This window comes from Ambystoma mexicanum, chromosome 3q (assembly GCF_040938575.1).
Source record: "Ambystoma mexicanum isolate Mex_15411 chromosome 3q, UKY_AmexF1_1, whole genome shotgun sequence".
NCBI lineage: Eukaryota > Metazoa > Chordata > Amphibia > Caudata > Ambystomatidae > Ambystoma > Ambystoma mexicanum.
This window is the reverse complement of record NC_090926.1, coordinates 724,172,406-724,197,273: the sequence shown is the minus strand read 5'-3', so window position 1 is coordinate 724,197,273 and position 24,868 is coordinate 724,172,406.

The window sequence follows — 24,868 nt, the reverse complement described above, 5'->3', positions numbered from 1 at the left end:
TCTGTGCTCTGAACACACAATGGCTACAATAATGCCCTATATGTACAAGCCCGAGTATACCGAGGAGGAACTACTGGAAAGGGAAACACGCGAAAACGATGGGTCTTCGGACAGCAGTTGGGAGGACGATTCAACAGCTGAAGAGCCTGGACCTAGTCGCATGGACGGTGTTTCCACCTGGTGCACATGCAATCAGTGCGAGCTAATGCCAACCGAGGACGAGAACTGCTGCTGCTGTGAAAACTCGGGATGCGTGGCCTACATTTCGGAAGGCGAGCTACGACCGCAGTGCATCACCGAGCTGCCAGACTTCAGGGCAGCCTGCCTCACACGGTCCGTGTTGAGGATAATGATGGTGCTTATGCATGAACTTCGCGCAACTGTTCGTCCTCGTAATCCGAGTAACGGGTAACTATACTCTGCTTGTCATGCCACTCCTATTTCATGGTCTTCTACTATATCCAAAATTACATATACATATCATTGTAACACACGAAAGTCGTTCAATAGTGTGCAGTGTCTAGATAGCATTTGTCCGAGCAGAATGCCATTAGTTACAAGAATTGTCATTGACAACAAACGTTTATTAAACTTATCTTGGTCATTTAAAAACAGTTTGTTTCATTCCTTTTCACAGGTGGTACAGGCTGGTGGCCTATCGTTCCTTTACATGGTGGCTTCATGGGAGGCTTGGGCACCGCGCCCAAAGAGTGATACCTGCCTGTGCGTTCGTGCCATAAGAGAAACATTCCCGAATGAGAGTGGTCAGTACAGGGGATTTTCTCTTGCTGTGCTGCAACCTGAACTGTACAATGTTTAAAGTCTTGTATTTTTGTGTCATCAAAATAAGATACAAAATAAAACACCACATATATTTTAACAACGGTTGTTTCGATTTTTTAAATGAATCAAGTGTGTCTCCATTCAAGGATGGACGTCAGACATCTGTGCTCGGAATGGGTGAAGTTCAGGTCGCTGTGAAGCGGGGTGGTCACTATCTAAGCTAACATAATATATTATCAAAAATGCATGCACTAAATAACACTTGTTCAAAGTCTTTCAGTCGGTTATGTCTCTCTAAACGTCACACATATATCTATACCATCAATTAACATTGGATTATACAGGCCTTAGGTCAAGGGTCTTGACCACTATAATACACTGTTTGAAGTGTGGGTCTGTGCTCACAAGAATCTCCGGTATATGGCATTTGTTATTGATAGGCAACGATATACTGCAGTAGGGGTCTTATGTTAGGTCAGTGGTCTGGCACATGAAGAGAATACCTTGCAGGGACACAGGGTCAGAATGGCAGTACGTTTCCACTGGCGAGGGTGCGTGGGCAAGGACACGTTTGTGGAGATGAACGAGCTATGTGCTTGGTTCAGGCCGGTTCACATGCAGGACTGTGATCTCAGAGAGTGATGTGTTACATTTATTAGCTGTTGCAAATACCTCTGGAGTTTTCCAGTCATAGTGGGAACGAGGGTGTGGGCCATGTGCTCTGCGCGCTGTACTATCGCAGTGAGGCCTGGTCACCAAGATGGAGTGGAAAGGGGGTACAAACATGGATGCCCCGTGTCCTGCTCAGTGTTCCCATCTACGCGAATGTCATCCAAAGTTAACATCACATAAGGGCAAGGGGCAAACCCACTACTGGAGGCACTCGGTACGAGTTTCTACTGAGAAGTAAAGGATGAGAGGGGCCTGATGGCCCCTCGCTCCCACACACTTGCCTGCACACCCCAGGCCCATCCATCCCACCCCCTCTATCAAAGGCGGTTCGCACCCGGGGATGAGCGCTGGCATGGGGGTCTGTCACGGGCACAAACGGCCAAGGTGCCAAACAGCATGTACACTTAAAAAGGTATCCCACGCCCAGGGGCCATCTCTCACATGGCCTCCTCAGACTCAGTGTCTCCAGGCAGGCCTCCCCTGAGGCCGGCCGCCCCCTTGTAATCCACATAAGTGTGTCTCCATTCAGCAGTCTTCCTGTGCCTTATCTGCACCCACACCGGCCCATCCATCCCACCCCCCTCCTCTATCAAAGGCGGTTCGCACCCGGGGATGAGCGCTGGCATGGGGGGCTGTCACGGGCGCAAACGGCCAAGGTGCCAAACAGCATGTACACTTCAAAAGGTATCCCACGCCCAGGGGCCATCTCTCACATTGCCTCCTCAGATCCAGTGTCTCCAGGCAGGCCTCCCCCGAGGCAGGCCGCTCCCCTGCAAACCACATAATACCATGACATACACATGTCATTCATTCACAAACACACCCCTGTTTCTAATACTTTATAAACCACTTGATATGTCTCATGAGAACATCTTTGTGCTTTGCAAGTCAACTCCTGAGCCTTCTACCTGAGAAGCACTGAGATCTATGCTAATCTGCTCGTCGCCGTGCTATCTGTGACCGCTTCGAGCAAACTCGTCAGTGTGCTACCTGTGGCCATCTACCTGTTCTCCTGCAACATACTGCTCGGCCTGCTGAATCCAACTGTTTGTTGGTCAAGGTAAGGCCATGTATCCTCATCATATTTCGGTCATTTTTACATTTCAATCTATTTGCTATTACAGTACCCAATAGAGCTGTGTTCATTGGTCTCATTGCTATTGACTTGAGTTTCAATTGTTATGCTATCAATAGATCTATTTATTTTCACCTGTGTCAATTGTCATCGAATGGCATCCTTCGGGGGTCCAGTCTATAATGTAAGCATGTTTCCTTTTCGTGCAAGACAGAACATCCAAGGGACGAGTCACATGTTCAGAGTTTAGTCACATAATTTGAAAAATTTCTGTAACTTATGCAAATACTAAGCCGCACATGAGGAACTGGTATAGTTCCGGCGACCAAAACAAACCTTGCATTGAGCATGGTATGGTTCATTTACTTATTTATGACATTTTTATTCAACAAGGTTTTATAATAATCTTGATATTTAATTTTCAGAATTTTCAACAATGCCTGCCTGTTCGATTAGCGGTTGTCCTCCGAAGACCCATGCTAAATCTGAAGGCACTAAAATGCATGTTTTCCCGAAAACTGTTGATCAAATAAGAGAATGGGTCAGACATTGCGGATATCCACTGGATGAGCTGGAAAGTAGAGTCCAACAAGTCTTTGAGGACAAGAGGGGTGATCGATACCGCATCTGCACCCGGCACTTTCCCTCGAACATGTACACCACATCTTGGCTAACAAAGAAGAATAAACGGCGATCGACACAAAAATTGCTCGCAAACGCTATTCCCACTCTATTCGTCCACAATCCGCCTCTGGTGAGTCAAGTGTCCGTTTTTATCTTTAGGCCTTGCGGTAGTGTGTAGGTATCCGAATGGATTCATTGATATTTTAGGTGTTGTTTCCAATTTGTAATACTTTCGACATTGATATGAGTGTATAGCTTTTTGAATAATGACATTTATCAATATATTATTTTTAGATTTCATAACCCACAAACAAAATCTATATATGGGCACAGGCAACTGTGCTATATTGCACATTACTCAAGCATTCTGTCTCCTTACATGGCAATTTTAAATATTGGCATTTCATTATCAAACAATAATTTACCTTTACAACTTCTTGACTATCCCTTGAATCTGAAGCAAGAACATTCTACTTCCGTCACATGCTCGCAGTTATCAACCACTTCTAGCGTGTATCAGGTAATCATACTTGGCTATTCCGCTACAGACTTGTTTTATGCATGTCAAGTAATAGTTTTATGTATCGTGTGATTATTTTACCAATTGTTTGATTAGTGCTTTACAATTGATATACACCTTAGTTGTCGTCCCCTGGTGTTTGTTTTCAGTTATAATTAGTGTTATCCATACTAATGCAAGTACTGTCTTTCAGGGAGATGCTGAAGCATCCACCACATTGACAACAGCCCTAGATGTTCTTCAGCAGCACGAGGTATGGATACTGACAGCTCCATCGACCGTGATCATCAGGACTGGAACACTTGTCGTTTGATTGTTCTACACCATGTTTCATTCGTGGTTAGCCGTTGATATGTACCTGTGCAGTCGACCCCAAGCGTGTGTTGTGTTTTCAATATTGTAATCCTTACTAATGCAAATACTATGTTTCAGGCAGTTGTTGAATCGTCAACCCACGCACTTGATGCAGAGCCTGACATTCAAGTAATTCCGGTGGAAGCGGGTCCATGCGGATACGAATTGGCGCAACAGCTTTCGGAAGTGCGCACCACATTGACAACAGCCCTAGATATTCTGTTTCAGTGAGACGATGGAGCTTCCACTACAATAACAAGATCCCATTTAGATGATGCAGATGTAAGGAAATCGGAGAAATAAGTCGATTAAATCTGATCATATTTAAATATTCCTTGATTCTTTTAGACAATGCAACATTTGTGGTTATCTCTTTATATTTACCTGTGCCATCGACCCCAAGTGTGTGTTATGTTTCCAATATTGAAAACCATACTAATGCAAGTACTGTGTTTCAGGGAGTTGCTGATGCCTCCTCTTCAATACAATCATTTGTGGCAGTCCATGCAGAGCCAGAGGTATGGCTACTGACAGCTCCATCGAACTAGGTCATCAGAGCTTGAATACTTGTCGTTTGATTGTTCCACACAATGTTTAAATCGTGTTTGGCTATTGAGATGTACATGTGTGTTCGTGCTCACATGTGTTTTATGCTAACAATATTTTGATACACAGAAATGAAAATACTATGGGCCTCATTCCAACCCTGGCGTTAACCAAGGCGCTATTAGCGCCTTGGTTGACGCCGTTATTTTTCCGACTCCGCCATGGTGAATGGCGGAATTACAGCCCCATTCCAAGGTTGACGGGGGCGCTAATTCCCCATTCACCATGGGCCCTTCCCCATTCCCATTTTTGGCCCATAGGGCTCAATGGGAATGGGGAAGGCGCTAATTACAGCACCGTAAATTACGGTGCCGTAATTAGCCCCTAGGTCCCTTTGCGGGTTGGTTTTTTAACGCCTGCAAAAAGCAGGCGTTAAGTACCAACCCGCAAAGGGAACTCGGAATAGGGCGGTAAGGGTTTAACGGCACCGGTCTCGTTACCGGTGACCGTTAACCCTTACCGCCCTACTCGGAATGACCCCCTATGTTTCAGGGAGTCGATGGAGCCTCATTCCGTGCTGTCTATGCGGATACAGAAAATATAGTCGTTGCAGGGCAAGAGGAAGGGGAGACATGCGGATACGTATCGGAGCAACAGCATGCAGATGTTGAAGGTCGAGTCAAAAAAGTTGCAAAGAAAAGAAACAAAAATAAGGTTAGTTACAAACAGTTCATAACTTTAGACATTTTTTTGTGCTGGGGACTATTTTATGTTTTTGCAAGTCAATTGTACTATACTTTATCTTGTGTTTAAACTGAACATCCCTTTTCCAATCTGTCCTCTAGTTACCCGTGGGCCTACGAACTATACATACACAGACAGTGAAGCGAATGAGAGATGTTGCTTGCCAGACCATTTACACTATGGAGGCTATGGAGGAACTATTAATTCAGACTCAGCGTGTTGAGACTTGGGATGCTCATGTCCAATGTACAGAAAATGAAATGAATGTGTCCGGAGAATCCGGCAAAGTTGTATTGGACCATTGCTACAGTACGACCGCACCACCGCAACAACATGATACTGGATGTATTGAAGATAGCTCTGAAGTAGTCGCAGATCAATTCACACAATCTACACCCGCCAAAAAATTGCCACCAAAAAAGCTGTTGACATTGTTGTGTTCTCCCATCAATGTTGAAGTAGCAGATGTTGAAATGACAGAGAATGAACCAGCAGCAGCATTCACCGACGCATCAGAACTTGATAGCAGCGATATTTCTTTCAAATGTGGTGATATGTCCTCAACGTCACAGGCCGAAACAACTTTGACGCAGGATGACAGTCTAATGAAAGAGGACAAATACATAGTATTCGACAGTTGTTTGATGGATATTATAAGTATGCTGAAATGTGGGCATTCCGTACAGAGGGAAAGTATGTGGGAAGCCATTGATTCATGTGACCCGTAAAAAACAAGGCAGTAACCTCACAATACATGGCGCCTGTAGATTACATCATACGTTCTCATGGTCTGCACAACCGATGCTGGGGAAACTGCCAGCAGGCAATCTACTGTGTGCAGCTGCATCAGTTTTTAGTGGCTCCAGTTTTAGAAAGTTAAAGTCTTTCTTTCAGTTTGTGGGACTCCATTTCATTTAAAAAACGCAGTACTACAAATACCAACATGATTATCTGTTTCCGGCCATTAGTGATACTTGGAAAATTGAACAATTGTCTCTAGCAAGTACATTCGAAGGCAAACGATTCAGGCTAGCCGGCGATGGACAGTGCGACAGCCCTGGATTTTCTGCCAAGTACTGCACCTACCACTTTCAGGACATGGATAGTAAGAAAATTGTAAGTTCGGTGGTTGTGCAGGTAATAAAATGTACATCCTCAGTGGCCGTGGAGAAACTAGGATTTATAAAATCAGTGGAATATCTGCAATCGAAGGGAATGCACATCGACCTCATAGCCACGGACAGACACGTTTCAATTGCCAAGACAATGAGAGAACAGTTCCCACATATTAAACATCAATTTGACGTATGGCATCTTGCTAAATCAATCAATAAGAAAATCTCGGCTGCAGGGAAAAAAAAAGGTTTGGAAAGTATTTCAGAGTGGTCCCAGTCTATCAGCAACCATCTTTGGTGGAGCTCCAAAACTTGTGAAGGGTCAGTGGAAATACTACTTGAAAAATGGCGGTCACTGATGCACCACTGTACCAACGTGCACCGCTGGTCAGAAAACCTACATTTCCACCAATGTAAACATGGCCCTTTGTCCCCAGTGGAGGCACGGAAGAAGAAGTGGTTGAATCCATCTTCACTGACACACAAAGCCATTGAGAAGATTGTTTTCGATAAAACTCTATCAAGAGATTTGAGGGGACTGACAGAATTCTGTCACACAGGAGGTTTGGAGGTGTTCCACAATATGTGCCTAAAGTACAGGCCAAAGCGCTTGCATTTCAGCATACAGGGCATGAGACATAGGACTCTACTAGCGTTCTTGGCCCATAACGAGAATCTCGGCCGTGAACAATCTAGGACTAAGGGTAATGTAAGGATGCCTCGCTACACTAAGGTCTTTTCAAAAAGAAGTAAGCAATGGGTGATCAAACCAGTCTATGAGGAAATGGAGTTCGACTTTGTCAAAAGCCTTATTGTTGCTGTATTAGAGAAGCACAGATATGGAATTCTGAACATTTCTGTGTAGAGCACTGATCCATTGCCACCCAACATTTCCACCGTGCCATGTCCACCCAAAGGAGAGCTGGTTGTGAAGTACAAATCTCGGTTTAAATAATTGTAATACAATTGTCTTTTTGTAAATAAATGTTATTGTACAGTGTACATACAAAGTACGCTAACCCTAACCCCTACCTTTACCATCCTGGGTGCCGAACAACCTGGGTGTCATCTTTGAATTCTCTCTCTATTCACCTCATATTGCTGACCTTGTCTATATGTGTATGTATATATTTTTGTTGATGTAACTAATTTTCGCAATCTCTTCTAAATGCTGGGCACTGTTAACCGAGGGGAGGCTTGCGTATTGCAAATAATAAAACAAACAAACAATAAATTTCACTTTCAACTCAACTCCTCAGGTACTTTATACTTTCCCTGACCTTCCCAAAAAATGAAAAATCTCAATAGTTACGGTTCTTTGGGGCTTCAAAGCTCACAGACAACGAGGACCAAATTGGGGGCCTTAGAACGCGCCAAGTGAGCCGTTGCAGATGGGAGAGAAGCCAGTTCGCATTTGCACATTGAGGCGCACTACATAGATGGATTTGAAACTTCAAGTTCTCACAGATGGCTTTACTACGGGATGTTGCAAAGAAAGAATGTGTGCTCATTTCTAGTGAAGGACAGCGGCTTTGATTTTCAGCTCACGCCCTGAAGAGGCCCACAACTCGCACTGGCAGTATAAGGTTCTATTGTTTTTTGACCTTGAGAGACAGGGACCATTCCGAAAGAACTTCATTTGAAGAGGGTGTGGGGGTGCAATAACGTAAGAGACGATAAGGCAGAAAATTCTGAAACTAGACCGAGTTTCATGTTAGTTCAGTATACGAAAAATCATTGTCAAGAGCACAGTGGGATTTACGGACTGCATTACGCAGAGACACAATGGAAATTGCAAATATAATGTAAGTAACTCTTTAGACGCTTTTATACCGGAATGAAGAATTAATGAATGGATGCATGAATAAATGAATGAATGAAGAGCTTTGAAAAGGTTTGTGGGATCGTCCTTGTAGCGGGCACATGGGCATGCAGGTCCACATTCCACACGCATGTAGACAAAAAAGTTGTTTCTCATTGTGTACTAACCTCGATTTATTTTGTTAGTTTTCGCATTGATTTTAGAGCCGAACATACTCCATTGCACTATCCTTGAAAGCAAATAGTTTCAGCTCGGCCGTAATAAATAAAATGAATAATGTTAATAAAGATCGGCTGGCGAGACTAATTATACATTTTATGTTTTCAAAACAGGTATATCCTTCCCTTTTGCCACTGCCACCAGTTTCAGACACCGGCAGATGTTTTTTTTAACCGCCAGCTGCAGCTTAATATAAACAACTGCACAATCCTGATGATTTTATGGGACGATCGCCAAGGGCCCATATGCCCTTACGCGGTACTAGCGGCTAGAAGCAACATATCAACCTTTACGTTGGCCTAGTGCCTACTTGATGGAACAGCCTTGCGATTCAACGTGCAACAAAAGTTCTTCTTTGAATGAAAACCAACACCCTGTGTACCATAAAGGAACAGCGAGTGACTCACGATAAACTTTTACGGATTTGCAGATAGAGATAAAAGAAAATAAATGACTTTCGGAGTTCATATGGCAATTGCTGAATATTCTTTAAACATTTAATGTCAAATAAATGTACTTTACCAAATTTACCGTGTTGCTGTTTGATTTTAAAGTACAGTTTCATATTCCGAATTATGGTGCGCTGTGTTGTGAGCTGATTTGTGTTGGTTTCCGGGTTCTGTGTGAAGTCGCGTAGAAGACGACTGGGCGCTTTTGCCTACGCAGCACAGAAACGTCACGGAGAGAGGCGGGGAATATGAATGTTTTGATAATGTCAGGCTCAGGGGCAGGGGATATGATTTAGTGCCGCAAAAGCAGGTCAGCCAGGGCGATGGGGGAAATGATAGGATTATTACAAAATGGCAGCTCCCTGATGCCTGTTTTCGCTTGCGTTTAATGGACGAAAACTCAGGTAAGGTCCATAGGAAATTTTTCTAAAATCGAGCGACTTAGGCTTAAAAACACATGGTCAACCCTGTAGGGGCAATAAAAAATGTTGACCGACCCATTCATTTAACTGTTTGTCGGGTGATGATATGTGAAAATTCAACATCTTCACGTTCGAGTGTCCAAGCCAGTGAAGCAGAAAGGTGAAGAAGCTGCGGTTGGTACTAGTTAGTGATGCTGGATTTCTTCATCGTCCTCAGGCTTAGGATTCAACTTCTGAGGATGCAGACCAGGTGAATCGGTAGGGGGGGTCTGCGTTTATCCCTGGTAGGCTGCAAAAGAATACAGTACTTAATTGCACAGCATACATTATTCAAACAGAGGGGTGATTATCCAGTGTTTTATCACCCTCCAAGCACACTCAGAACCTTAGGAAGGGTTTACATACAGAAAGGAAGGAAAACTACGCTATTCCAGATGGGCATCTGCATATCCCAGTCACTGCTGGTTTCACTCTGGCTGCAGTCCCCAGTCCTGGGTACAGGCATGCTGTTTCCAAATGTGTCCACATCCTGCCATATGCACACACAGAGGGACACAAGTCATACATGCCCAAAATGTCAAACTAAAAACCATACATATAATAGTCATATATTCCAATGTGCATTATCAAATTAAATATGCTGGTCATTACACAAGTTATTTGAACAGTGTTTTATTTAATCGCTTCAGAATTTAAGATATAGCTTACACATGTTTCACTCAAAGAGCTTCTTCAGGGCCAGAAATGTATTCCATAATGCTATTGCAAGCTACGTTGCTTTTTTATGCAGTGTTCCATAGTCTCCCACTCTGTGAGGCACCTGCAATACTTACACCCCCCCACAATAGTGGCTCCGGCACTCCAGCAAGGATGGTGCTAGGTTGATGGGCTGAATTCCTTTGTGGTAAGAAGGGAAGGCAGAGTGGCCAGCTAAGGTTGCACTGGACTTGAGTCTAAATTGCTATATAAGACTGAAATTCACAAAAAACAGGCTGCAATAAGCATATGAGATAGAAATAACCACATATAGCTTCATTTTGATATAGAAGGCTGGGTCTGAACACAAGGGCTGGGACCCGAACATGAGATAGTTGTAGCTGTGTGTATGAGGCTATGTCTGGGCATATGATGCTTGTTACTAACATATGATGGCAGTTCCTGGGTGCACAGCTGGACATAAGCTATTTATACTTATGCATATAATGGCTGTTTCTGGGAATTTCAGTCTCTGACTGCTAATAATGCAGCTGCATTTATTAAGGGCTAAATGTATAAGACTGCACACTGGCATGCCATGACAACACTGTAATTAATGTATGGTTGGTAATGGAAATAGGTTTAAAACTGCATTTTTGATGTTTAATTGATTTATGATAGATGTGCACTTTTTTATTGACTTGGCATGTCACATCACATGATGCCTTTCAGGCCAAAGACCATGTGATGCCTTATGATGTCATTTCCTGTTATGTGATCAAATGTGTGATGTCATTTCGATACCTCTGGCACTTTTGTGAATTCACTTCCCTGAGAGGCAGAGGGCAAACACCTATCCAGGAAATATCAATAGACTCCCCTATTATTAAGCTAAAGACTTAACTGTTCCAATGATAAGCATATTTGTGAAACTAACTAGCCTCTGAGGTGGGGTGAAAGAAGGCGCTTATTGGCCGAAGGAATCTGACATAGCTATTCATCTTCCTGGTCTTGGGGGTTGGGGATAAACAATGTAATGGGCTTAATAGCCCTACTCACGACCAGCTTTCAGGACTGCCACCCAGCCCTCTTACCCCAAAAATGTCGAGGCTTGCCCTGCCCCTGCCGCCTTCTGCACTTTAGGTTAGCGGTTGCGTTAGTGGTCATATGAGCACCTGTTCCTCAGCACTGCCAGCCTTTCCTTGGTGAGCCTGAAAAATAGGTGCTTTCGCCCAGCACTATCGTAATTTCAGGAATGGCCTCGCACATGCTTTTGACCCTGCCTCAGCATTACCCTCGGACCTTGCTGTACTATCTGACACACCGGCCTTTCAGGACATTTCCCGCGCAAACCTTCCTCAGCCCAGCCTCTTTAAATGCAGCCCTTCATTCCTTTTTAAATCCGGCACTTTGCTCTGCAGCTCTTTCCGTCCTGGCTGACTGACTCGGGGAGCCATTAAGCAGTGACTGATGCTTTGGGGAGCCGTTGGTGCATCGCATTATCTGACACTTGATCCCGCCGATATTTCATATTCCCGAATATTTATCTCGCCTGAAATCCTTCGTTGGTGACAGCGCTCAATCCTTCCTAGTGTCAACACGAAGTGATTTGTTGCGGGACGTTGAGACCGAGGGTCAGCAGAAGTGCGCTAGCATGACCTTGCCCTAGTACTCTGCCTACGCCTTTACCTGCATATGCCTGATGCTATTTTTTCTGGACAATTCTTTGCTTATGTTTTGTGAGTAGTCTCTATAGTGACTTATCAGCCCCACACTACTACTAAACCAGCAATGACCCCAAACATAAGGGTGAAACAGGCAGAGCTCAGAATGTGCATCTTCTTCGCCTCTTTCGTCAATGCGGGAAAGGCCGGCTATATCTTCAGAAGAGGTCTGAGCTGATACAGTTGCAACACAAACAAGAATAGTACAGTGGTATTAAAATAAAGGAATGCTCAAGAAAAAGTAGTGCTTAAAAGTCACTATGGTCCTTTAAACTAGGGTAGTGTGAGAGGACCTCTTCAAAATGCCCTTAGTTCTTGTCTAGGGTTTTCGACAGCATTCAGGCCGATTTGTATGTGCTTTTACTGTGATCGAGACGTTTGAATCCCACAGTCACACCAGTGAGTTGGCATCAAGCCAGTTTGATATGCGGACTCCCATTTGGTCAAGTGGCATTCTAGGCGGTCAAGGGTTGTGTCAATGTCTTCCAACGGTTCATGGTGGTGGTCAAACCAGTGGCAAAAGGATGATTCTGCAAAGTTGAATCGGCATTCAAAGTGGGGGAGTCGATGACTTCCAGAAGGTTTAGTGGGTCTGTAAATTACTTGATTGCATGCAATCAAGCCCTCAATTGGGTAGAGTTGAGCTGGCCTACTTCAATAGGTAGAGCCTGCATCTGGATGCCTTGAAAGGAAAATAAGTGCTTGTAGGATGCATAGTGTCCCAAAATCAGCATAATTTGTCTTACAGCGTCTCAAAGTGAATCAAAACAGCACAAAGGTGTCTCAATGAGTTGAAGCGGACCTCAGATATCTCTATCAAAAATTAGCCCACCGTCTCAAGAAGTGGATGTACGTTTGTCAGTAAAGCATATTTATTGTACGTTTATTGTGAAGCTGGGTTTGTGGATCAATGGACTAATGCATCCACTAAAAGGGCTTGTGGTCACAGGTTTGAATCCTGATAGGTCCACTCATCTCTTCTTCCTCCTGCGGTTGATAAAATAAGCACAATTAAATTGGGTAACAAAAAAACATTTGTTATCTGTCAATAGTGCCAAGATGTCCCTCTGGGGATGAACGTGTGCTCTACACCTCATATGTTATTTTATACAAATGGTCGGGAGGGGCTAGACAATTCCTTATAAACAGAACTAACCTGATTCTCCTCAAACGACACAAAAGTTACACTTCATATACATTGTTGCAACATTTAACACACTCCCACATATTTCGTTTCAAAGTCAATCTCCCAAATATCTTTGGTTAACCCAATACAAGGAAATATAATCTCCCTAAATTCCCACACTGTTATTGGACACATTCACCTAAATACCATCCCCTTCAACATATATTTACTAATCATATTTACAAGTGCAATCCCTTCTGCACCTTTCCATATTTGAGCATGACCTCATCCCATGATTACTTATTCACCTACAACAATTTTGATTTATTACAAGTCTTCTAACCCTAGGTGTGATTACATTGGCTTTTAGGGAACATTTCATCAATATGAAGAGGGAGAGAAATAAACACGTTTCCTTTGAACCAGAAATGAACATCTTATCTTCCCAGACTTTCTGGCGTCCTTGGTATTTCTAGTTTCACACTAAATTGTTGCGACTGCCATTTCAGCCCACATGGTCTCAGCCCACATCCTAGACATCTTCCTGAGAACCTAATTGAAACCTATAAACCATTTGCCACCTCTGCCCTTACGCGCCTCTTGCACCTGGTTTATTAACTGGCCCCAAGTTGACTCTGCCATGTGGCCGGACCTCCCTGGTCACTGAATAATGAGCATCCATGTTCTCAGGATAATTATACCCCTTATCTTCAATACTTTATTCGGTATACAAACCATAACAACAATAAGCATAGAAAATCACATTTTAATACACAAGGGTTAAAGGAATACAACTTTCATGTTTTCCAATTAAAAGAATATAAATTGTGAGCAAATTTATCCCGTTCTTAAAAAATATCTTAAAAGAAACGAGATAATAAACATTTTTAGCCTTTCATAAAAGGAGGAGTGCTTGCTCGCAACCTCAATAAAATCCCATGTAAAAGACAGACGCTACACCTTACAGTGAACTTGCTGCGTGGAAACCATTTTGCTACCATTGTCCTTAGCCATTTCTAATAGTTTTTTGTAATTTGAGCAACCAAGCCCTATGGGTGTAGCAGGCTACTGCAAATACTATATGGTGCTCAGTAGATTTTTTTTTTAAAAACTTTATTTGTTCAGTGCGGTAAAAAACATACATACTTGAAATACAGTCTACAGCAGAGTTGCAGTTTATGTTTTGACCATAGGAATACGCACAAAGACATGTAGGTAACATTCTCGACATATCAAAAATTGTATATCAATTTAATTTGGACATTGTTATACAGTGTTCTGTGCAGTTAAGTATGGCTCCCAGATATTTTTCGGTCTGCAGCATGGCAACACAAGAGACGCATAGGCCTCTTCACATTCGTTGGCGTAGGTCATTTCTTGCATCGACATTTTAATGACTGGGGCTGATCTGGACTTCCATCTTAAGAGAATGCATTTCTTAGCCAACAGGCAGCCCAGGTTAAAGAGTCACCTGAGATTTATTGCTATCTTGCCTATGTCACCAAACAGGTATTTGGGAAGTGTCAAATGTGGGGGGACACCTGTGCATGTGTGCAACATTTCTGCAGCTTCATGCTAGAATTGTGTTACCTTAGGACAGTTCCAGTACATATGGAGCGCATCAGCGTCTTCCACCTTTACATTTGATACAGGCGCTAGATGAAATTGGGGCAACCTGGTCAATCTTTGCAGGAGTATAGTGTAATCTGTTGAGTACTTTAAATTGCATAAGACTGTGTCTGGCATTAAGGGACACCTCCTTTGTCAGGCGGCATTAGCAGGACCACTGTGTGTTTTCCAGCGGGGTACCTATATCAGCCCCCCACCTCTCTCTGGTCTTCATGGGTTGTGTTAGTGCATCTTGACATTTTTTGAATAACTTGGATACCAAGCCACTGGGATTCCCGCCCGTCACCAGAACACTCAAGACTTTGCACTCCTCAGGTTCATTTGGTAATGATGGCCAGTGCCCCTTTATTGCCGAACTAATTCTGTAATAGTGTAGTGTTTTGATGCGGCTGGCACCGAATTTCTCAGAAAAGTCAGTGAGTGTAACAAACAAGCCCCCTGGGAATAGGTAGTGTAATGCCATAATGCGACCTAGGTCGGACATATTCTACATAGTTTTGTCATATGTTGGGGGGAGCCACTGGCAGTTCCAAAGGGGGATTGCTCCTACGTAAGGTGCCACAATGTTCAATCACATAAAAATCCTGGTCCCGGCATTGACTGTGGAGCGGACTGGGTCAAAAGTGCATGTGTCAGAGGGCCGATTACCCAGAACTATCATGCACAGGTCTGAGGGGGACGCACTGTATTTCTCAAGGTCTGTGTGAAGTGGTTGAGTGTGTGATAGGTACCAGTGGCCAGTAAAGTGTGCCTGTGCTATACCTGTAATATAGCTCAAAGTGCGGAGCCCTCCCTGGTCATAAGGTCTGGTCATGTCTTCCCACTTCATCCGTGGTGTTTCCTTGCCCCACGTGAATCCCACCATGAGAGATCTTAATTTGTCAAAGAATGCACACCCCGGTCATACCGGGACGTTGATGAAGTAATACAGTAGCTTTGGGACTATTACCATCTTAAGAAGGGACAGTCTACCGTACAATGAGATTGGGAGTCGGGACCATAAGGTCAATTTGTCTTTAAGGATATGCATGTAAATAGACTTTAAGAAGAGAATAAGAGTTTAGAAGCTTGGAATGTGAGAAACGGGTGGGCCTTACAGATGTTGTGAAGACGAAAATGACAGGAACAAGAAGTTAGAGAAATATGATGCGAGAAAGAGAAATCTGAGTCAGAGTAGAGGCCAAGATTACGAGCTGTAGTGTAGAAGGAGGAAAAGAAGTGTAGAGGTGGATGATGGGGAGCAAGCGTGTTAGCAGGGAAAAACAGTACTTCAGTCTTTCCAGCATAAGAGTAAGAAAGTGGGAAGACATTCAAGATTTAACAGCAACTAAGCAAGTCACAAGAGTGTGATGAATTTCAGGAGAAAAGGAAGAAAATGGTAGAAAAAGATGAGTGTCGTCAGTGTAGACGTGATGAGACAAACCAAAGGAGGAAATAATAGCTGCAAGATGTGATGTGTACAGAGAAAAGATCCTAATTTCTGTGCTGATTCTACCACCTGCTCTAAGGTAGCAGATTTAGGATCTAGCCCATCTCAAGATAGGCACTCCACAGGGAGCAACCCTCGCACCCCCCCCACAGCTGTATAGTTCAAACATTCGCTCTTTTGCAACCATCTTGACCAATCCACCTACCACCAGGTTTCAGCTATATGCTGATGGTGGTCAAATAGCCTTTAACCTACAGCAAAATGTTACTCAACTGGATAAAGTCCCAAACTACCATCAAGCTATCTACGAGTGACTAGTGTGTTGAAATGAATTGTGCTCTGCAGGAATACAAAGGTGAGTAGTGGCTAAACTGCCTACTCAGCCACCACACTTCTACAAACCAACAGTGATGTTAAAGGGTAAACAGGCACTGTTTACAGGAATGTACCTCCTTTGCTTTTCATGTTATTGTGGGCCGAGGGAAGTACAACACTTTCAAATATAAAATAATGTCTAAGCAAGATTCTATAAACATATACTATCCCACAAATGAATTGCACACGTAACTATCAAAAATACCATAAACACCTATACCTGAGAAGGAAGAAAGCGAAATGCAGAATTTAAGGATACACGCACTCTGGATGATGTGCTCTAATTTGTAGGATACGGCAGCAAATTTGTTCGAAGGGCCAGCAGCAGCATTCCGAAGGTTGGGAGTGCCAATATAAATAATGGCGGGTCCCACTGTTTCAAAGGGTGTCGAACATGGTTTATAGATGGCTCTAATCGGTTCAACAGCAAAAAACAGAGATCCATGATGTTCTGGCTCTCACGATGCTGTTAGTCCTAATCTAGGGGCCCAGGGACAAGATGTACTTTTTTGTCATTCTCCCCGCACATGAGGGCTCTCTCACACCTGCAGGAGCCCTTCACCTTCACCTCCAGTGATATCCTCGGTACTGGTGTAGCTGACAGAATAGCAAGTCTTGCTTCAGCAGCAGTTCACCCTGAATGTGCCCTGGAGATAGGCAGATCCAGGAAGCAGAGCTTGCCTCGCCCTTGGAACAAAATGGGCCTCATTATAACCGAGGCGGTAAGGGGTTAACGGCGCCGTAAAAGTTGGCAGCGCCGTTAACCCCTTACCGCCTAATTACGAGGTCCCTTTGTGGGTCCCACCTTAACGGCTCGTTTCAGCTACTCACAAATAGCACCACTGCAGTTCTTGGACACCTTGTGGGCTTTCCTTGCTTTTGGGGTCCAGCACTCTGTTGAGATGGCTCAGGCTTGGTCGGCCATGCTTCTAGGGAGTCCAGGGGATCTTCCCGGAGCTCGGGTCTGGCTTAAAAATGATGCACTTGATTCTTGTGTTCCTCTCCCCTGGCACTCAGTTTCTGCAGCAGCAATGGAAATACAGCCAGCAGCGAGAGGAGTTTCTGTTGAGTTTGTCTAGGGGTCTATTGGTCCCACCAACCCAAGGGGAGAAGTCGTCTTTTTCAGGCTTCTCTAGTCGATTTCGAAATAGGAGCTTCAGCACTGCAGCAGGGCTTCACTGGGCAAACCAGCGGTCCATGAAGTGCAGCAAGCTTCTCTTCCAGTTTCTTTCTTCGGTTCCTTCCTCCAGTGGTCGACTCTGCCTTCCTTGCAAAAGACCTCACCTTTTATGCAAGTCGTTCCCATTCATTCGCAGCCTAGCTGTCACTCACACAACAGGGTGGCTGTCCTCCAAGGACAGCCAGCTGGCCAATCACCTTTGGGTGCATTGCTGTAACCAAGGAGACTAAACTGTGAAGTATAACATCCGTTAACAAAGTTTTTTTACTGAATGTACATATATATATATAGAGCAGGGAACGAAAACCAAGGGGCTAAACATGTGATGTGGTCAGTGATGTCATCAGTTACATTTGAGATACATCTTTCATGTTCTGGGTGTGACTGTTAGCAGTGCACAGTGGTGATGGCAAGAATGGAGGCTCAGTCTGCCATAACTGGCGAATTTCAGGGGTTTTTTGGTTTTAATTTGAACCATAATGGGGAGGGTGAACATTTTTTTTAAGTGAAGTGCACAGGTTTTTCGTAGGGCAACCTAACCATAACGTCCCCTCAACAACGTATTTTTGTAGTGAATTGTACAGGTTTTTGGGAGGGCAAAGTAACCATAACGTCCCTTTAACAAAGTTTTTTTTAACTGAATGCCATAGGTTTTTAGTAGTGTAAATACATCATAACAGTACGTTAACAAAAATGTTGTACTACATTTATCAGGTTTCTAAAAGTAACACATAAGCATACTACAGTAAAGGAACATTTGAAGTAACTGCCCACCTTCCCAAGAATTCCACATTATCATATGCTGGTGCACAGCATGGGGGCGTGTTCGAAAAGTCATACGCACTTCACCATGACATGTGTAACTGGGTGATAGTGCGGAAGTACATTGTATATTCTTGTACTAACTTGAAAATGGACAATTTCTGGCACAGAACTCCACAAGGCAAGCGTGCAACACAATATAAGCAAGAGTGCATACCGACGTATCTGGATCATTAACCCCATTCCTCCCCAAAGAGTGGGGGATGAATGCCATAAGCAATCGAGATTTTACAGCAGTAACCCGTGCTACCAAGAAAGAGGATTTTTTGTCTTCAACCGGAACGCCTCTGGCGTTCCCGGCTGAAGAAAACAAATCATTTTTCAAGATGGCCACCATAGAAAGGGAAGACGGGTTTTGGATAGAAACACTTCTTCGCTTTCCATTGCAGGCTACAGAAAGCAAAAATTAGACTGTGTGACCATAAAGGCAGCACTACATTTGTGTTCCTTGACAAATGTATGGTTATAAGGAACACCTTTACCAGAAAGGCAGTCCCTGGTGGACATGGCAACCTCAATGCAATATTTTGTCCCTTCCAGTAATGGCCAGTAACCACATCCCCGACATTGTAGCCACTAACCATACATAGAATCTACAACTGACAGACGGAAGCTGTACCATTGATTTGTTATGTACATGAGTACACTTGTTAAATATCAAAACACTATACATGCACAACATAAACCTTTTCGGGTGTTGTCAATGACCTTTACATACATGTGTTGTACATGTCATTTTTTTCTGTCAAAATGTGCTTAAAAAACGCAAAGGAGTAGTCTATTTCCGTTTACATAAAATCTGAAACAAACTCTGTGATGGGAAGCGCAATGACGTTAGAAATACTGGAAGGAACACCATTACCACTCACTGTTCGACACATAATTTCGTAAGTGGCACAGGTCGAAAGGTGTGAAGTTATGTGTATTGGGAGGGTGTACCATGTATTATTTTACAAACATTTCTGTGCACCAAACACTTTCAGTGCACCTTACCTCATTTTCCTGCTTTTAAGAAAATAGTAATTATTCTGAACTAATGTTGCTTATTAGGGCATCTGGGTGACATAAATTGGTCTGACGATGACAGAAACTGGCCTGACGGCACTAAAGCATATTAGATGGGCCTGACCCTTCCGTAGCCAAAGCAAGTGGGGTATGCAGTACCTTTCTCCATAACGTTCCTTGTTAACTTAAACAGATGCGTCCATATTGACGTACGTGCCATGATGTAGCACCTACAAAAGAACATATTACAACATGCAACGTAGCATGCCATATTGTGAAAGAAGAGAGTACATCTGTAAAAAAACACTGACTTTTAAAAATGAGTACAATAGTTTTATTTCACAATAAAATGAGCGAAATCATCGCCCTAAGCAATTAGTAAAGTAGTTGTCTTTCACAATGAACTGTGCAAAATGATTGCCCAATGCACATTTCCATACAAGTAGTACGTTTCTATCTTTCGTCGCCAATGAAAATGGTAATGGGAACGTTGTTTTTTTTCACACACAGAAAGTAAGTGTTGCCGCCACAGTAGTCGTTTTACTCCCACATTGATGTGCAAGACGATGTCAACGGCTGTGATCTACACCACCAGAAAGGATGGAATGTTACTTCTTATTGCGACTGCTGCGTACGGACATAGAGGTCCAACGCGATCATCCCACTGAATTATGACGCGCAGACAACCGGTAATGAACATTTGCATTTGACGGTTAAAAAAGCTGTCACTCAGCAGCTGTAATTTGTTACAATCACAATAGGGAAAGAAGTATCTGAGGAGAAAAACGTAAATAAAATGTGTGTCAACACGCAAGCTCTGCACAAAACAAAGTTGTAACACATATTTTTACTTCTAAACAATACATTTATTTGGGGTAATGTACTGGCACCCGACAAACGGCAACAATGTGCACTGTCCATAATAGGGAAAAAAATTCAACGGCACGTAAACCTTGTAATGCATTACGAAAAATAATTTCTTTTCACCCAAATTAAAATTGAATGTCAAGTCGGTATATAGGTGGGAAAAATACACTTACATGTTGTGGAACAGCTCCATTGCGTTAGCTGCAGTCAGACAGTAGTGTAACTAATATTTCATGGTCGGTGCAAATGTTTTTTAAACATAATCTTATCAAACAATATCTTTTTCTAATTGTTACTCCCTACATTCTTTCTGCTATTTCCCTGCACCTCAAGGTTAAACAACATCCGACCCTTATGTCTGTCGACAAATATGCGGCCGTACTGAGCTCGTATTTCAAACAGAAAATGAAGTGGCCTTCACTGCGTATGCAAATACATTCTCATTTTGCAACAACATATCAGCGGCTATTCATGAGAACCGCTACTCCCGTACACGTGCAGAACTGCTGTGTGTACGAAATAGAGCAGGTGGCTGCCTCAGACTCCCACCAATCTGACTGCGGTAATGTTGTTTATGTATTGTACAATGGACGCAGTAAGTTCATTTTGTACAATGAGTAGCAAGTTTCACTGTACCGAACGACAGTGCTAATAAGAATACTTCAATGTTTCACTTTTTACTACCAAGTCTCATTAACGCTCACCCTTCGAAACAGTGTTCCAGAAGTGTAACAAGTGCATTGGTGTCTTCTGCGTTTAGGAATTTTAGCGACGATGTCCGTGTTGAACAGAAAGCGAAGTAAACATGGCGGACTTATCGAAATATTAAGACGCACTTCATGCTGTGCCACAACCAATCGGTGAAAGCGCAACATGATTGCGGCCAGCATGCCACGGAATAGCCAATTGCAATCTTCTCCACGGAGCGAACAGGGAAGTGTGACCGTGGTGTGGACATAGATATCACTAATTTGTAGAGACATACTTTTTGATAGTTTTTAAGGGAACTACTGGATAAATTGTCACAAATTTTACAAAAGCATGCTTTCACGACCAAGCCCCCACCACTGCCGCAAATTTGGTTGAAATCCGTCCAGCGGTTTGGTCTGTAGCTGTGCAAAAAGTTTTCCCCCATTCAGTCTATGGGAAAAACAGAAGTTTTGGGACCCCCCCTATAACTTTGCCCCCCCTGTACCAAACCTCACCAAACTTTACACAAAAATTCAGAGTGGCCCATATGCTTTTTTTGCAAAGATTGGTGAGGATTCGTCCAGGGGGAGCGAAGTTATAAGCCGCCCAAAAAGTGCTCTTCCGATGGAAACAGCACACTACCGTGGCCGTGTAGCGTGTAGCGGTAGCGTCCATGTAGTTATGGTTAAGTTGGTGTTTCCATAGGAAGAGCATTTTTTGGGTGGCTTATAACTTCGCTCCCCTGGACGAATCCTCACCAAACTTTGCAAACAGAGTATATGGCTCACTCCGAATTATTTTGCAAAGTTCTGAGAGGTTTGGTCCAGGGGGGGCAAAGTTATAGGGGGAGTCCCAAAGCTTTTGTTTTTTCCCATAGACATAATGGGAAAAAACTTTGCGCACGCCTTCAGCCCAAACCGCTGGACAGATTTACACCAAATTTGCGGCAGGAGCGGGGGCTTGGTCCCGAAAGCGTGCTTTTGCAAATTTGGTGTAAATCCGTCCAGTAGTTTTTTTTTAAAATGACCAAAATGTAAGGCAAAAAAATTTGTGATATCTCCGTTCGCTCCGCGGATGGACTTCCTGGTTCGCTCCACGGACAGTGCCCTGATTGGCCGAGCGGCTTGCGTGATGTCCGCAGACATGCTACGTGTTCGCTAATTGGACGGCGTGGTGCGTGAAGCGCGTCAGATTTTCTGTGGCGCCCGCCATCTTGCATTCGCGGACGACCGCGGACAGCGCGGTGAAACTTGGATTATAAATTGTATTTAGTGGAGTGTGTTGGTGTGTAAGAGTGTTTGGGGAGGGTGGGGGAGTGTTCTGTTTTTTTTATATGCTAGACACTTTTGTTGTGTTCGATTTGTCTGCGGACAACACGGCTGTTCTGAAATGTTCTCTATAAACTAAATGGTGGGGTGTTCTGGGGATGGAGTATGTGTCGGTTTTGTTCGCAAGCAAGCTAAAATTGACCTAAGAACACTTGCGGTGTCCTTAAATGTTCGTACATAAACAAAATGGCGGTGTCCTGAGGACGCTGTCCGTATTGTACTCTGGCAAGTTGAATTTGTTCTAAGAACATTTGCGGTGTCCTGAAATGCTCTGATTACTTGCCAGTAATCTTCATTACTCCTAGTCCTACTCTTCCTCGTCCCAGTACTGACAACCCTCCTCACCCTCCCTGCGGGGAAGGTCCCATGCTCCGGCTTGGTAATATGAAACTGAGTGATGTGGATGTGGGGGGGGGGAGTTATAGGAATTTAAAGAAATAGAAGAAGGTCCTGTGTCGTAGGCAGGGGTCTCAGGAAGTAAGTACTGGGACGAGGAAGAGGTAATGGAGGTAATCTTTGCAATTAAACAAAATGGGGGTGTTCTGAGAATGCTGTTCGTATTGTTCGTTGTCAGGTTGAAAGTGTTCTAAGAACCCTCCTTATGTCCGTTGACATTACAATTTCCTATGGCCCTTACCCGACTTTTTGTCCACCAAACAAACGATAAATCAGGCTGCTGTGCGTCAACATTATGTGATAATCCTATCACTTGCCTCATCGACCTGGCTGACCTGCTTTTGCAACACTAAATCATATCACCCGCCCCTAAGCCTGACATTATCAAAGCATTCATATTCCCCGTCTCTCTCCGTGACGGTACAGGGTGCGTAGCCAAACGCACTCAGTCGTTTCCAGTCCTACGCGACTTTACACAGAACCCGGAAAACAACACAGATCATCTCACAACACAGCGCACAACAATTCGGAATATGAAACTGTGATTTAAAAGCAAACAACAAGATTTTACATTTCGTAAAGTACTTTTATTTGACATCAAATGTTTAGAGAATATTCAGCGATTTGCATTTGTGTTTGCTTTCAATCCGCAAAAGTTCATCTTGAGTCATGCGCTGTTCCTTTGCGGTACACAGGGTGTTGGTTTATGATAAAAGAAGCACTATGGTCGCACTGATAATCGGAAGGCTGTTCCAACAACGAAGCATTAGACCACCATAATGGTTGGTATGTTGCCTCTAGCCGCTAGTACCGCCTAAGGGCATATTGGTCCTTGGCGATTGTCCCATAAAATGGTGAGGGTCATGAAGTTGTTTAGAAGTAGCTGCACCTGGCAGTTAAAAAATCCGTCGGCCGGGGTCTGAAAATCGTGGCATTGACAGTACGGAAGGACATACCTGTTTTAAAAAACATAAATTAGTTTCACCAGCCGATCTTCATTAAAAATATTCATTTTATTTATTAGGACGTGAAACTCTCTGCTAGCGAGGATAGTGCAACGGAGTATGTTAACTTATTCCCATTAACTCACCCTCTGTCCTCTGCCTTTTTCAGAGCCCTCTAAGCGACAGGGGACCAATTCGGCGGTGATAGTGCGCGGTAGAAAACACTATGCCACATTGAACGAACAAGTACAACTTGAAGGCCACGCTATTGTTATTATATTCCGGTATAAAATAACCTAAAGGGTTACTTACATTATATTGGCATTTTCCATTGTCTAAGCGTAGTGCAGTCCCAAAATATGACTCTGTCTGTGCCAATGATCTTCTCATAGTGATATAATATATAAAAGTTGTTTCGTTTCAGAAATTTCATCCTTATCGTGTCTTAAGTTTTTGCAACACTCTTTCAAAAGAAGTCTTTTAGCACGATCCCTGTCTGTCAAGGTCAAAAAACAATAGAACCTTATAGTGCGAGTCCTGGGCCTCTCCGGCACGCGAGCAAAAAATTGAAGCAGCTGACCTTTACTGTAAACGACCATAAATTCTTAGTTTGCAACATTCTGTGTACAGCCATTTCTGAGAAATTGCTTTTTACACTCCATCTTTGTATATTGTTTGCGTGCTAATAAAAAAACTTTGTTAAAGGGACGTTATGGTTCCAAGTAAAACCGAAAAACCCCTGAAATTCGGCAGTTATGGTAAGCTAAGCAACCATAACTCGCACCACCACCGTGCACTGCTAAAACTAACACCCAGGACATCAAAGATGACATCACAAATGTCATTGATGACATCACTGATGACATCACATGTGTATGTACTTTTCATGAAATATGTGTACAAGGGATTCTTATTATAATGGTGCGAAAAAAGTGTCAAGGATCATTGCAATAAATATCATACCCTAATTAGTGCTTTGAACGATGCATTGATATAAATAGCATTCTATTATGGGGTTCTATCTAGTATACTAAGCTACTAATGCAGAAACATAGCATTGTGTGCAGCGTACAAGATGAAGATATAATATTCGTAATGTTAATATGTTGAATAATGAAATGATAATTGTTTTCTTAATAGATTTTTGTGTACTGTGAAATATGTAATAAGTAGCTAATAAAACCCATGTATTACATAATTGCATTACTATAGAGAAAACAGAAAGAAACAAGAACACATACCAATATACATATACATAGGGTAAATAGCAGCTTTGAAACAGAGAAATCATCATTTATTTGCTTGAAAATAA